Below are 14,065 nucleotides of genomic sequence, written 5' to 3' on the forward strand. Positions count from 1 at the left end.
TCATTAGATGGTATGCATTTCAGAATGCATATATTGAAACTTAATTCCAAAAATGATGGCATTTGGATGTGGGACCTTCAGAAGGTGATTAAGTAGTGAGGGTGGACCCAAATACATGGGATTAGTATCCTTGTAAGAGAGATCCCAGAGAGCTCCTTCATCCTTTTTGCCATGTGAGGAGACAGCAAGAAGACAGTCAATGCCATCTGTGAAACCAGGAAGATACAAGATCTTCCAGCTCCTTAGTCTTGGATTTCCCTGCATCAAGAACTGTAAGAAACAAATTTCTATTGTTTGTACGTCACTGGTCTATGGTATTTTTGTTATAACATCCCTAACAGACTAAGACGGGTTCTCAATGTGTACATATGCAATTACAACATTTTATACATGGGATGGCATACAAGCTCAAAAGTATAAGAAGACTGCAAAGCCTTGTAAGGAAAAACAGAAAGTATACCAGGCAGTGGTTTTCTTGCGATCTTGACAAAAAGGTGAAAGAAGTCTTAAAGAAGGTAAATGAGTTAGAAAACTTGGGGATAGAATTATTTATTTGATCCCACTGACTGACCTAGATCATTTTTCTTAAAATGCTAAATCCTTTTTGATATTGAACAATAAGCTTTTAGAAATTGATATGTCATTTTAAGATGCTAACCAGAAATAGAACCTGTCAGATTTCATTTCCAAAGTGATTACATTTCACTCAGCAATTTAAAACAGGTCTCTATATTCTAACTCTCTAATTACTTTGTGACACTGTTATACTCAAATATTTGAAAATTTAAGGCAACAAAATAACAAACTGAGTTAATTAACAACACATTAACTCTGGTGTTTTGACGGTTTTTGTCACTAAAGTAACACTTTCAGCATGTTACACAAAGGATTAGATGAAATGATTCAATTAACATTAATGTCGACTTCATAAGAGGCATTTCCTATAAAATAAAGCTGGGTTGTATATGTAATAAAACACACAAAACGAAAAAATAAGACTCAGATTTAAATGCATTTAAGGGGGCACCTGGGTGGCTCAGTGGGTTAAAGCCTCTGCCTTCGGCTCAGGTCATGATCCCAGAGTCCTGGGATCAAGCCCCACATCATGTTCTCTGCTCAGCAGCGAGCCTGCTTCCCCTTCCCCCCAACTCTGCCTGCCTCTCTGCCTACTTGTGAGTTCTCTCTGTCAAATAAATAAATAAAATCTTAAATAAATAAATAAATAAATAAATAAATAAATAACTGCATTTAGAATATATACCAACCAATTTTATAATAAAATAAAAATCATATTATCAGAGAATTATCTGATTAAATAATTAAATCACTCTATTAATTAAATCTCATTAGTTATTACTAACAACAGGGACCATAGTTGTAATGATTTGTCATATGAGGGCACTGATAACTTGACATCGTCACCATGAACAGATTGGAAATATTAGGCATCATTTTAATCCAAGTCAAGCAGAGATAGAAAGGATATGCTATTATTGCTTTTACTGATGATCTTCCTCTTTTACATGTTTCACTGTCTCAACAATCTTTTATATTCCCTTACATGCTTATAAGTAAATACAGTTTACTATTTTTCTGAAAAATTTGAGGAACATTCACATTGCTTTTACAGTAGGTGAGATGTATGATAGATTCTAATATTTGCCTACTTTAAACTGAGGGCAATTACTAGAAACTAATTTTTTATGCTATTAAACCAATAAAATATAACTTGCTTTTCAGAAGTAATCTTTTAAGTCTCTCCATCACTCTACTAAAACACTGAACTGATCAAAAATACAGTGTTCTGTTTTGAATCCATCAGTTGTCACAATGTATCTTATTTCTAATACAGAGAACTCTGAAAAGTTAGGAATTTAATTTTTATCTATGAATTAGTTCCATGATACAATACCTGACATGACTCTTTTTACTGCTACAGTGATGTATTTAAAATTACTCAGTCAAAGGAAAAACAAAATGTAGTCTGTAAAAATATTTCAAAGATAACACACTGAGAGAAACAGTGCAATAAATTTGATCATAAGAAGAGACATGTAAGTACTTATAATAAAAAATTAAATAGGAAAGTGTTTCAAAAATGTCCTCATAAATATTTTTGCAGGATTACTTTGAAATTACTACTGTAATAAAGTTTGGAGTTATCACATTGGATCATACACTCCTTAATACACAATTTTATAAGGTGACTCCTGAAACCATCCTCACTTTTGGAAAAAAAAAAAAAAACTTGAATCGAAGTATACTTTTTAACTCTAAAAACTGTATTTAAGATGCTATTTTCAATTCAGAGAATTTACATATTATAATATCATATGGAGAATCTTGCATCAAAAAATAAGCTCTATTATGTTTTATAAAGCACAATTAACCTAATTTTTAGGATCATTTTGAATTTCTCTTTTATTTATATTTTCCCTTGTGACATTGGTCATTAAAAAGTCTCACTGTCTTGAATAAAATTCTTATATGAAAATATTTTATTTTATTTTAAAGATTTATTAAATTATTTTAGAGAAAGAGGTCGTGATCATGAATGGGAGGGGCAGAGGGAAAAGAGAAAATCTCAAGCAAACTTCACTCCTGAGCACAGAACCTGGTCAGGGCTCCATTTCATGACCCTGAGATCATGTCCTGAGCTGAAACCAAGAGCTGGACACTTAACCAACTCTGCCACCCAGGCATCTCATATATGAAAATATTGTAAATTAGTATATTATAGCAATGTATGCTTATTGCATGCTCTGTTACTTCATTAAGTAATTATATTTGAGAAAACTGAAGGAAAAAGAAAATCACTTTTCTGTCCTAATCTACAATTCTCTCATTACCTTACCTCACTTATTAGCATCCTTACCTTGACAGATTATATTTTGGAGTTGAAAAGAAATTAGAAAATTTAAAAAAAAAAAAAAAAGAAATTAGAAAATTTAATGCTTATAAAATACCCAAAAAAGACATACTCTTTTTTAGCTCTTTAATCTTATCCATGTGTGTCCTTTCATAAAAGTAAGCACAATGTCTCTAGACTGGAAAGCTATGGGCCTAATTCAGGGCAATAGGAAGGTAGATGGGTGCTTGATGGGAGGATAGAATGACCCCCAGAGACTACATTGTTTAAGAATGCACTACGAGTGCATTCAGTTGTTCAATAGATATTTATTAACTTCCTGCTATTCCCTCTACTACAAACCAAAGTTCCTGAGACAGAAAAGAAAGAAAAATCTCTGCCTTTCTGAATCTTGCTTTCCAAATCACTTTGAGGAAAGGCTGTGTCACTCTAGTTTGTGTGGACAAGAGAAAAGGAAGGACAAGAGTGAGGTTGGGAGACTTACCAGTCACTGCAGGAGTAGTTTTGGTAAGAGATAATGATAAATGATATAACCATGGAGCTGGTTTTGCAGTATGTAGTCATGAAAATTGGTTAGATATGGACTCCATTTGAGGACCTGCTGAAATATGCAAGCTCATAAATATATGTGTAAGTACTGAAGGTATAACTTGTAAGAGATGATGTATTTATTAAATTATTAGAAAGTAACATTATTAAAATTTTAATATTTTTATGCAGTCCTTTGAATTTTTCTGAAGATCTGTATATATTTTCAATGTTTTGAAATGTATTGACATTGATTTTTTCTTACCATTTAAAAAAAAACTTTATTGTAGATTTTTTTCTGGCATTTAATTCACTACACAACCTGAATATCTTTCTTTGTAAAATACCTAGAAACAATAGAAAAATATAACTTATTTTGCAACATAAAATTAAGTTCCTTGAAAGTAATCAATTTCTCCAAGAACAAACAAAAAGCTTTCTTAAATCCAGATAATCCTGAGTCGAAGCAATACCTCATTTATGTAGACAGAGAAAGGATATTCCTGGGATTATTTATAAAAACAAAAACCTACACCCAAAACCCCCATCAATTCTAAAGCCTAACTGGGCATAAAAGACTTCGCCTTGGTCTGGCCCTGGGAAGAAACTGAGACATCCAGATAATCCATATGGTTCAAGAGTTATACCCTCAAATACAAGTATACTTTTAATAAGAGACCAAAAAAAGAACAGTTTAAAATAAATAGTTGAATGACAGTATCTTGCCAGAAAGGATAAGTCTTCAGGATTTGTTATCAGGGATGTATGTATATAAAAATATTAAGGTTATCATAAGAATAATAATAAAAATTCTCTCCAACCTTTAGTAGGGAAATAAATCAAAAATAAATAATGGTAAGTAAGAGATTTTTGAAAAATGAAAAATAGAAACCAGAGGTTTACTACCAAACACAAAATGAAATGTTAGGAATAAACCTAAGTATAGAAGATTTACAGAATTAACTCCTGAAGTAAATTGCTTTAGTATAAATTCCCCTTATTCTGTACACCTCATGTTTACTTACAATTCAATAAAATTCTCTTTCTCAGTATATGAAGTAGCAGTTAAAGGAGTACACACCTCAAGTGGTCTGTTTAAAGCAGTGCCAAACTCTAAAAGATATATAAATAAATGCATTATAATATTTTATTTATTTTTAAAAGATTTTGTTTATTCATTTGAGAGAGCATGAGTGGAGAGGAGAGGCAGAAGGAGAGGGAGAAACAGACTCCTCACTGAGCAGGGAGCTGGACATGGGGCTTGATCCCACTACCCTGAGATCAGGACCTGATCTGAAGGCAGACACTTAACCATTTGAGCCACCCAGGCACCTGTATTGGATTTTTAGTGTCAGTCTATCTATCAGTATGAGTCTAACCTGGAAATTGTAACTGCATAGCAATTCAAAGATGGAAAGTGTGTCTGGGTGGCTCAGTTGTTTCTTCTGCCTTGACAAGGGTTATGATCCCTTCATCCTGAGATGGAGCTCCACATCAGGTTCCCTGCAGGGTGGCGGAGAGGCTGCTTCTTCCACTCCCATTTCCCCCGCTTCTGTTCCCTCTCTCACTATGTCTGTCTCTGTGAAAGAAATAAAAAAGAAAGAAAGAAAGAAAGAAAGAAAGAAAGAGAGAGAGAGAGAAAGAGAGAAAGAAAAGAAAAGAAAAGAAACAAAACGAAAAGAAAACAGGAAATTAGGGAAATAAGGAGTTAGCTAATAAGAGTAAGGAGAACTCTAAAAAATGCAGAAATAGGAAGTATAAGCAGTAGCCACTACTATTACAGGGCCTATATAAGCACTGAAGAGAGATGTCTCTGACTCCAGTCTCCCCAACCTAAATACAGATATTTGTTGGAGAAATCCAGGTATTTGTTGAATCATTGAATGCTGAGAAAACATAGTGTTGGTAGAACCTGCTAGTAACCTGCCCTCTAGAACCTACCAGAAAACCATCCTGTGGGGAAGAGTGGAGAGTTGACTTCATCAGAAAGCCACTTAAGTGATGCCATTAGGTTTATTTAGTTCTTTGATTTTTTTCATCAGTCTTTTAGGTATTTTTTATACAGATCTTGTACATATTTTGTTAGATTTATACCTAAGTACTTTATTTTGAGGGGTGCTGAAGTAAATGGCTGTGTTTCAATTTCAAATTCCACTTGTTATTTGTTGCTATATGAACCATCAAACATTTGATATATGGAGATTTATGTATTCCATAACCTTGTTATAATTGCTTATTTACTTTAGGTCTTTTTGTGGATTTTTTCAGATTTTCTGCAGAGATAACCATGTCTTCTATGTTAAAAATACAGTTTTTACCTTCCTTCCCAATTGGTATTCCTTTTATTTTCTTTGTATGATTCCACAGCTAGGACTCCCAGCAAGATGCTGAAAAACAGAGGTGAGAGAGGACATCCTTGGTTTGTTCCTAATCTTAATCAGAAAGCTTTCAGTTTCTCAACATTAAGTTTGATTTTAGGTGTAGGTTTTTGTAAATAGTCTTTTTCAAGTTGAGGAAAGTTCCTTCTATTCCTAGTGTATTGGATTGTGTCAAATATTTTTTCCTGCATTCTTTTAATATCCATGGGATTTGTAATAATGTCCACTTTTTAATTTCTGATACTAGTAATTTGTAACTTCTCTCTCTTTTCTTAGTTATCTTGATTAGAGGCATATTCATTTTACATATATTTTCATAGAACTAGTTTTTGGCTTCACTGGTTTTTGATCCACAAAACTGTGAGATATTAAATAGGTGTTGCTTTAAACTGTTATTCTTGTTGTAATTTATTTCATTGATTTTCTGTTAAATTTCTATTGATTTCCCGTTTCAATTTCATTAATTTCTACTCTGAGTTTTACTATTTCCTTCCTTATGCTTAATTTGAATTTAATTTCCTCTTCCAAGTTTCTGATAATGAAATCTTAGACTATTGATTTCAGATAATTCCTCTTTCCCAACATATGACCTTAATGCTATAAATTTCCCTCTAAACAATGTTTGTTGTATTCCCCAAAATTTTGATAAGTTATACCTTAATTATCTCTCAGAGCTGTTCACACTGAGCTTCCAGTAATTCTTCAATTATAGTTAAGGTTTCTTTACTTCAGCACTGGTTCCTGTAAAGGTTTCAACTCATGGACTTCAGTTCTGTTAAGTTCTAATGCTCTCTGCTTGTGTATCTGTTGATCCAACTTAAGGGGAGTGGTTTTTCTTGTGATTTCAATTTTCTTATGGATTGAAGAAGAGTAGTTAATTTTTTAGTTCAGATTTTTAGTTGTTTGGACAGAATGGCAACTTCCAAGCTTCTAACATGCTGAACCACAAACCCACACCTACATTTTTTAATTTATCTAGCCAATGTTTACATGGGGATGTTAAGAAAGTTATAGATAGACTTATCAGGAGTTCTAGGGAAAAAGCTGAAATGGAGCTATTTGTTTAAAATGATCATTTGAACAATACCCCCTAAAATCCACACAGATAAGATTATCTAGGACAAAATATAGATGAAGAATGTAAGAGTTCCCAACAGTTGATCCTGTAATATTCCAAGAATTTTTTTTATAATATTGTATTTATTTATTTATTTGAGAGAGAAGAGAAAGAAAGAGAGCGAGCAAGCACAAGCAGGGGGAGGGGCAAAAAGAGAGGGAGAAGCAGACTCCCTCCTAAGTAAGGAGCCTGATGTTGAGTTCCATTCCAAGACTCTCAGATCTTGACCTGAGCCAAAGGCAGACACTTAACTGACTGAGCCACCCAGGTGCCCTTTTAATGTTCCAAATTTAAGTAGTCAGTTGGAAGAGAGCCATCAAAATATGAGATGCTTTAAAAAATATTTTTAATAGAAGAAATCCCAGAGAGAAGACGAAGGTTTCCAAAAGGCTTCAAATGTTACTGGGTGACAGGGTAAGATAACAGAGAAATACTCATTGGATCTGGTCATATGAAAAAATTGATTTTAGCAAATGGAGATTTAAGGGAGTGACAGGGACAAAGAACAGGAAACTTGATGGGTATTGGAAATTACAGCCAGTAAAGACTCAATAAAGACCGACAGTTACTTCAAAAATTATTTTCTAAAATGAAGGAAAGTAATTGGAGAAATGAAGTTAAGGTGTACATTTTGTTTATTTTTAAGATGGAAGAATTTCAAGCTTTAGCACAGCAAAAGAAAGAGTTAACAAAACTAAGAGGCAATCCACAGAATGGGAGAAGATATTTACAAATTTTGGATAAAAGGTTGATATCCAGGATCTATAAAGAACCTATCAAACTCAACACCCATAAAATAAATAATCCAGTCAAGAAATGAGCAGAAGACATTAACAGATGCTTCTTCAAAGAAGACATACAAATGGCTAACAGACACATGAAAAAATGTTCAACAGCACTAGCCATCAGGAACATAAAAATCAATACCACAATAGGATACTACCTTATACCAGTTAGAATGGCCAAAATTAACAAGACAGGAAACAAACAAGTGTTGGCAAGGTTGTGGAGGAAGGCAAAACATTTTACACTGTTGGTGTGAATGCAAGCTGGTGCAGTCACTCTGGAAAACAGTAAGGGGGTTCCTCAAGATGTTAAAAATAGAGCTACCCTATGACTCAGTGATTGCACTACTAGATATTTACCCCAAAGATACAGATGTAGTAAAAAGTAGGGACACATGCACCCCAATATTCATAGCAGCAATGTCCACAATTAACTGAGATGTCCTTTAACAGATGAATGGATAAAGAATGCACCGACATGGATGGAACTGGAGGGGATTATGCTAAGTGAAACCTACATGAAACACTCATACATGGAACATAAAGAATAGAGTGGGGGACCACAGAGGAAGGGAGGGAAAACTGAATGGGAAGAAATCAGAGAGGGAGACAAACCACGAGAGACTCTGGAATCTGAAAAATGAACTGAGGGTTACAGAAGGGAGGGGCTGGGGATGGGGTATCTAGGTGATGCATATTAAGGAGGGCATGTGTTGGGTGCGAACTGGGTGTTTCTGCATCTAATGTACCATTGAACTCAGCAAAAACTTACTATGTACTATATGCTGGCTAACTGAACATAATAATAAAAAATGTGAGAATTTCAATACATAGATCAAAATTATCAAAAAATAAGAAAACTTAGGACGTATATGGAGCTAAGCATAAATGGAGATGCAAGGATTTGGAGACGGCTACGGAACACAGCATACAAGAAGCAATTAGATGGCAGAAAAATAATAGCTCCCATTTTAACAGAGGTAAAAAAGCAAGTATCAGTCTGGTTCAGATAGGCTTATAGATTTTTCTGGTGAAATGATGAAGGTTTTTCCTTTGATAAACTGTAAGTGATTCAACGTATGAATAGTTTTCCTGATACAGAGGAGGTAGCAAATATAACAGAAGCAAAAATCCAAGGTCCTATGAACTAAGAACTTTTTGTGAATTATAGGCAGAAACATTTGTACAAATTATAATAGCTTACCATTTTTTAGAAAAAAAAATAACAATACAGGCTGACACTTGGAAGTAATTTATCAATACTTTGCATTGTCATAGCAGGAATACAAAAAAAAAAAACCAATAATACATAAAATCACAACCAAAAATGAAAAAGAATACTCATGAATAGTTTTGCATAAAAATTAATATTGTTTATCATAGTATTTTGCAGCAATGTAACTTATTTATAATGTATTTTGCAATAATGTAATTTTTATTATAATAGATAGTATCTTATTTTGAAAACCTAAAATCTGGGGTACTTGGGTGGCTCAGTGGGTTAAGCCTCTGCCTTCAGCTCATGTCATGATCCCAGCTCTGCATCAGGCTCTCTGCTCAGCAGGGAGCCTGCTTCCCCTCTCTCTCTGCCTGCCTCTCTGCCTACTTGTGATCTCTGTCTGTCAAATAAATAAACAAAATCTTTTTAAAAAAAGAAAAAGAAAACCTAAAATCCATTTCACCAAAGATGGTTGAGAATAAAAAATATGAAAATTTTCATGCTCATAAATGAAATAGTAAATTCTAAGATTAAGCAAGGCTCAGAATATATGCCAGTCTTATGTTATTTTAAAATATATTTCTTGGACAATGTGTACTCTCTTTCAATAATAGATTATGCAAAAAAAAAAACCACAAAGCAAACATTTTAAAGTAGTAGTATAAAAATATGGCTGGAAATTTAAGCAGTTAAAATGAAGACTCATACTGTAAAATTGTAAATGCAGCCCATGATTAATGACACAGGCTTGGCAATCAAATAGATCTCAATTTAAATAAAGCAAATAGCTTCTGCTAGGTATGTCACCTTGGGCTAAGTTTTTAAACTGTCTTAGCATTGGTGTCCTAATTTGTAAGATGGGAATCACATCATCTGTCCCATATGAAATGGTAAAATTTAAATGACAGAGTATATGTGAATGCTTATCACACATTCTCTCACTGATTAAATGCTTAGAAAAAGCAGCTAGCAGAGGTAGAAAGTATAAATGACAGTACTATAAAAGTGTTATAAATCTATTTCTAACAGGTTTTTAAGAGGGTACTGGCCACATGAATACTACAGCATGAGAGCTATGCTGTACAGAGCTCAGAAATCATAGCAACTCTCCAAATATGTCCTCTAAAAATCTCTATAAAAACCCATGTCTATTATGGAGGGCTGAAAAAACCTTATCAGAAGAAAAAAAGTTTGCTGATATCACGTCTCTATTTTTATTCTAGGATCTTTTATCACTTTTCTTACTACACACATTGGCCCTATACACCTAAGCACAAAACTATTAAATCCTAGATTGTATAAAAATAGTAGAAAACCCATTATTTACCATTTTGACCTTACTCCTCTTAAGGCAATATAAAGGAATACAAATTTTTAGAGTTTTGTATATTTTAAATAAACTCTCCTAACTCAATTAGGTAAAAGCAAAAATGCATAAGAGTATCTATTTTGTTTCCAGATATCCATCTAAAATGACCTTGACTGTGGGTTCCTGTGGGGTTCAGTTGGTTAAGCATCTAACTCTTGATTTCAGCTCAGGTCATGATCTCGGGGTGGTGACCCCCTCTGAGCCCCGCCTCTGGCTCCTTACTGGGCATGGAGCCTGCTTGGGTCCTTTCTGTCCCTTTGTCCCTCCTCTCCTTTCTCACTCTCTCTCAATAATAATAATTATAATTATAATTATTAATATCACCTTGACTGGAAGAATTTAGGCAGAATTTTAGCTATTCATTCTTTAAGTTTTAAAATTTATTTTAGAGAAAGAGAGAGCGAGCAGATGGGGAAGGGGCAGAGGAGGAGGAAGAGGAAAAGCATGGAGCCCCACACAGGGTTTGATCTCATGACCCTAAGATCACAGCCTGAGCTAAAACCAAGAGTCGGATGGTTAACAGACTGCACCACCAGGTGCCCTAGGTATTCACTCTTTAAAAAGTATTTGATAATATACTCTTTGCAAATTGTTCAATTACTGGAGATGGAGGAATAACCAACAGACACTGAGTCTCCTCTTTCCAGGACAGGTATGGTCTTAACTGAGTAATGCCCATGAGGTCATTCAGAATTTAGCCTGCCTAGATAGATGTCCAGCAGTTACACAGACTGTAGTAGGGACATCAGTGGTATTTGCAGAAGATAACATGTATCTGGTTATTAACCTTAACTCTGGTCAGTATCCCATCCAGGAGCATTCCCACCTCTAGAGTACCAAAAAAACCCTGCAAAACTAATCTGACACAGATGGAAAAGTATTGCAGAAAACCTTCCTTCTTGCATAGTCTTCTGAAGAAGGTAGTCCCTGACTAAAAAGCTCCAGCAAACCTGTGTTAATTTAGGGGATAATTGCTACCTTTATAATTTTGAAAATTGAACAGTGAAAATTTGAATTAACTAAAGACATGTTTAAAAGACCTTCCTTTTTGGTTATTGTTAACAATATTGCTATGAACATTGGAGTGCAGGTATCCCTTCAAATCAATATTTTTTATATCCTTTGGGCAAATATCTAGCCTTTTAACTATAGAGAATACATTGAGGTTTGCTGGAGGGGAGGTGGGCGGGAAGATGGTTTAAATGATGATGGGGATTAAGGAGGGCACTTGTGGTGAGCACTGGGTGTTGTATGTAAGTGACGAATCACTAAATCCTACACCTAAAACTAATATTACACTGTATGTTAACTAACTGGAATTTAAATAAAAACTTGAAAAAAAACAAAAGACCTTATTTTTTTAGAGCAGTTATAAGTTTGTTTCAACATCTATTGGAAGGTGCAGAGATTTCCCTTATAACCCCTGTCTCCATATATGTAGCGCTTTCTCCACTATTGACACCTCCCACCAGTGATGCATTTATTACAACTGATAAGCATACATTGACACATGACAGTCATCTACTGTCTATAGTTCATTTTAGAGTTTACTTTAGGTGTTGAACATTCTATTGGATGGGTCAAAGGAATAATGACCCATTATTATGGTATCATACGGACTGCATTCATTGTTCTAAGAATCCTCTATGCTCCATTTATTCATCCATTCCTCCTTCCTTACTTTTACCAACTACATATTTGATGTTCAGAGGTTGTCTGCTCTAAATACTGTTGGTGTTGCCTAGTGGTAGTATAAATGGGCGACTACTATTATTTTAAAAACTTATTCTCAATTATCAAAATACGAGGAACAATATGGCTACTTATCTTATTTTCCAATTCATATCATTTATTCTTTTTCTAAATTTTTTCTCAAACTTATTTGCTATTTTAAAAAATATTTATTTATTTACTTACTTATTTATATGACAGAGAGAGAGAAAAGGAGAGCTAGGGCACAAGCAGAGAAGAGCAGCAGGCAGAAGGAGAAGGAGAAGTTTCATCTCAGGACCTAGATCTTGATCTGAGCTGAAGGCAGCTGTTTAAATGACTGAGCCACCCAGGGGTCTCTCAATTCTGCTTGCTTCAGTCAAAAGTTGAATGCCTGGCCCAAAGAATGGAAACAAGTTTTAGCTTATAGGGGGATTTCATGTCACGTGGAATTCTATTGTGTGCATGATTATAAATTAATGCCAATGTACTTGTAAAACTTGAAAGCTACATGTAAAAGAATGAAATTGGACCATTTCCAAACACGTGCACACAAAGAAAACTCAGAATGAGTTAAAGTACTGAATGTGAGCTCTGAAACCATAAAAATCCTAGAAGAGAGCACAGACAGTAATTCTGACATCAGCCACAGAAACATTTTTCTGTATATGTCTCCTAAGGCAAGTGAAACAAATGCAAAAATAAACTATTGGAGGATCGCAGCACCTCATCAGAAGCCGCCCCCGCAGCAAGCGAGCGAGCGCCGAGGTGTCGGGAAAATGGCAAACAATTTTTCACTTAATGATGCTTTATCTGGGTCTGGAAACCCAAACCCTCAAGGATGGCCTGGTCAATGGGGAAACCAGCCTGCTGGAGCAGGGGCTACCCAGGGACCTCCTATCCTGGTGCCTACCCTGGACAGGCCCCTCCTGGCAGTTATCCTGGACAGGCCCCTCCTGGTGGCTACCCTGGACAGCCCCCTCCTGGCGGCTATCCTGGACAGGCACCTCCAGGAGCCTACCCTGGCCCAACAGCTCCTGCTTATCCTGGACCACCTGCACCAGGAGCCTACCCTGGGCAACCGAGTGGGCCTGGGGCCTACCCACCTCCTGGACAGCCAAGTGCTCCTGGAGCCCAGCCCGCTGCTGGCGCCTTTGGCATCCCTGCTGGATCACTGACTGTACCTTATGACCTGCCCTTGCCTGGAGGAGTCATGCCTCCCATGCTGATAACAATTCTGGGCACAATGAAGCCCAATGCAAACAGATTTGCTTTAGATTTCAAGAGAGGGAATGATGTTGCTTTCCACTTTAACCCACGCTTCAATGAGGACAACAAGAGAGTCATTGTTTGCAATACAAAGCTGGATAACCTCTGGGGAAAGGAAGAAAGACAGGCGACTTTCCCATTCGAAACTGGTAAACCATTCAAAATACAAGTGCTGGTTGAATCTGACCACTTCAAGGTTGCGGTCAATGATGCTCATTTGTTGCAGTACAATCATCCGATGAAAAATCTCCAGGAAATCAGCAAACTGGGAATTTCTGGTGACATAGATCTCACCAGTGCTTCACATGTTATGATATAATCTTAAAGGGGAAGATTTAAAAAAAAATGAAATTGAATATAAACCCTTACACATTGAAACTTCATGTTTCCTGATTGAAAAATTTCACTTTTATTCATCACTGTCCTTATAAATCTTTGATTTAATAAATATTCTAAGAGTTCAAAAAAAAGAAAAAAAAACTATTGGAGCAACGTCAAAATAAGAAGGTTTTGCACAGTAAGAAAACCATCAACAAAACAAAATGGTAAGGTATTGACTGGGGAAAATATTTGTAAATTATATATTTGATAAGCGGTTACTTGCTAAAATCTGTGAATAACTTGCACAACTCAAAAACAAAAATCAATCTGAGTAAAAATAAGCAGAAGGCCTGAATACATATTTTTTTCCAAAGATATATAGATGGCCAATAGACACATGAAAAGATGTTCAATGTCACTAGTTATTAGGAAGATGCAAATCAAAACCACAATGAGATATCACCTTACACCTGTCAGAATAGCAAAAAAATTAGAAGAGT

The 14,065-nt window shown here is 35.3% G+C and overlaps 1 pseudogene; it reads left to right on the plus strand.

The window, feature by feature from the left end:
- Positions 1 to 12,737: 12,737 nt before the first annotated feature.
- On the plus strand, positions 12,738 to 13,580 carry LOC101676299 (annotated as a pseudogene).
- Positions 13,581 to 14,065: the final 485 nt, after the last annotated feature.

This window comes from Mustela putorius, unplaced genomic scaffold, assembly GCF_011764305.1.
Source record: "Mustela putorius furo isolate JIRA1106 unplaced genomic scaffold, ASM1176430v1.1 tig00003974_pilon_pilon_pilon, whole genome shotgun sequence".
Taxonomy (NCBI): domain Eukaryota; kingdom Metazoa; phylum Chordata; class Mammalia; order Carnivora; family Mustelidae; genus Mustela; species Mustela putorius.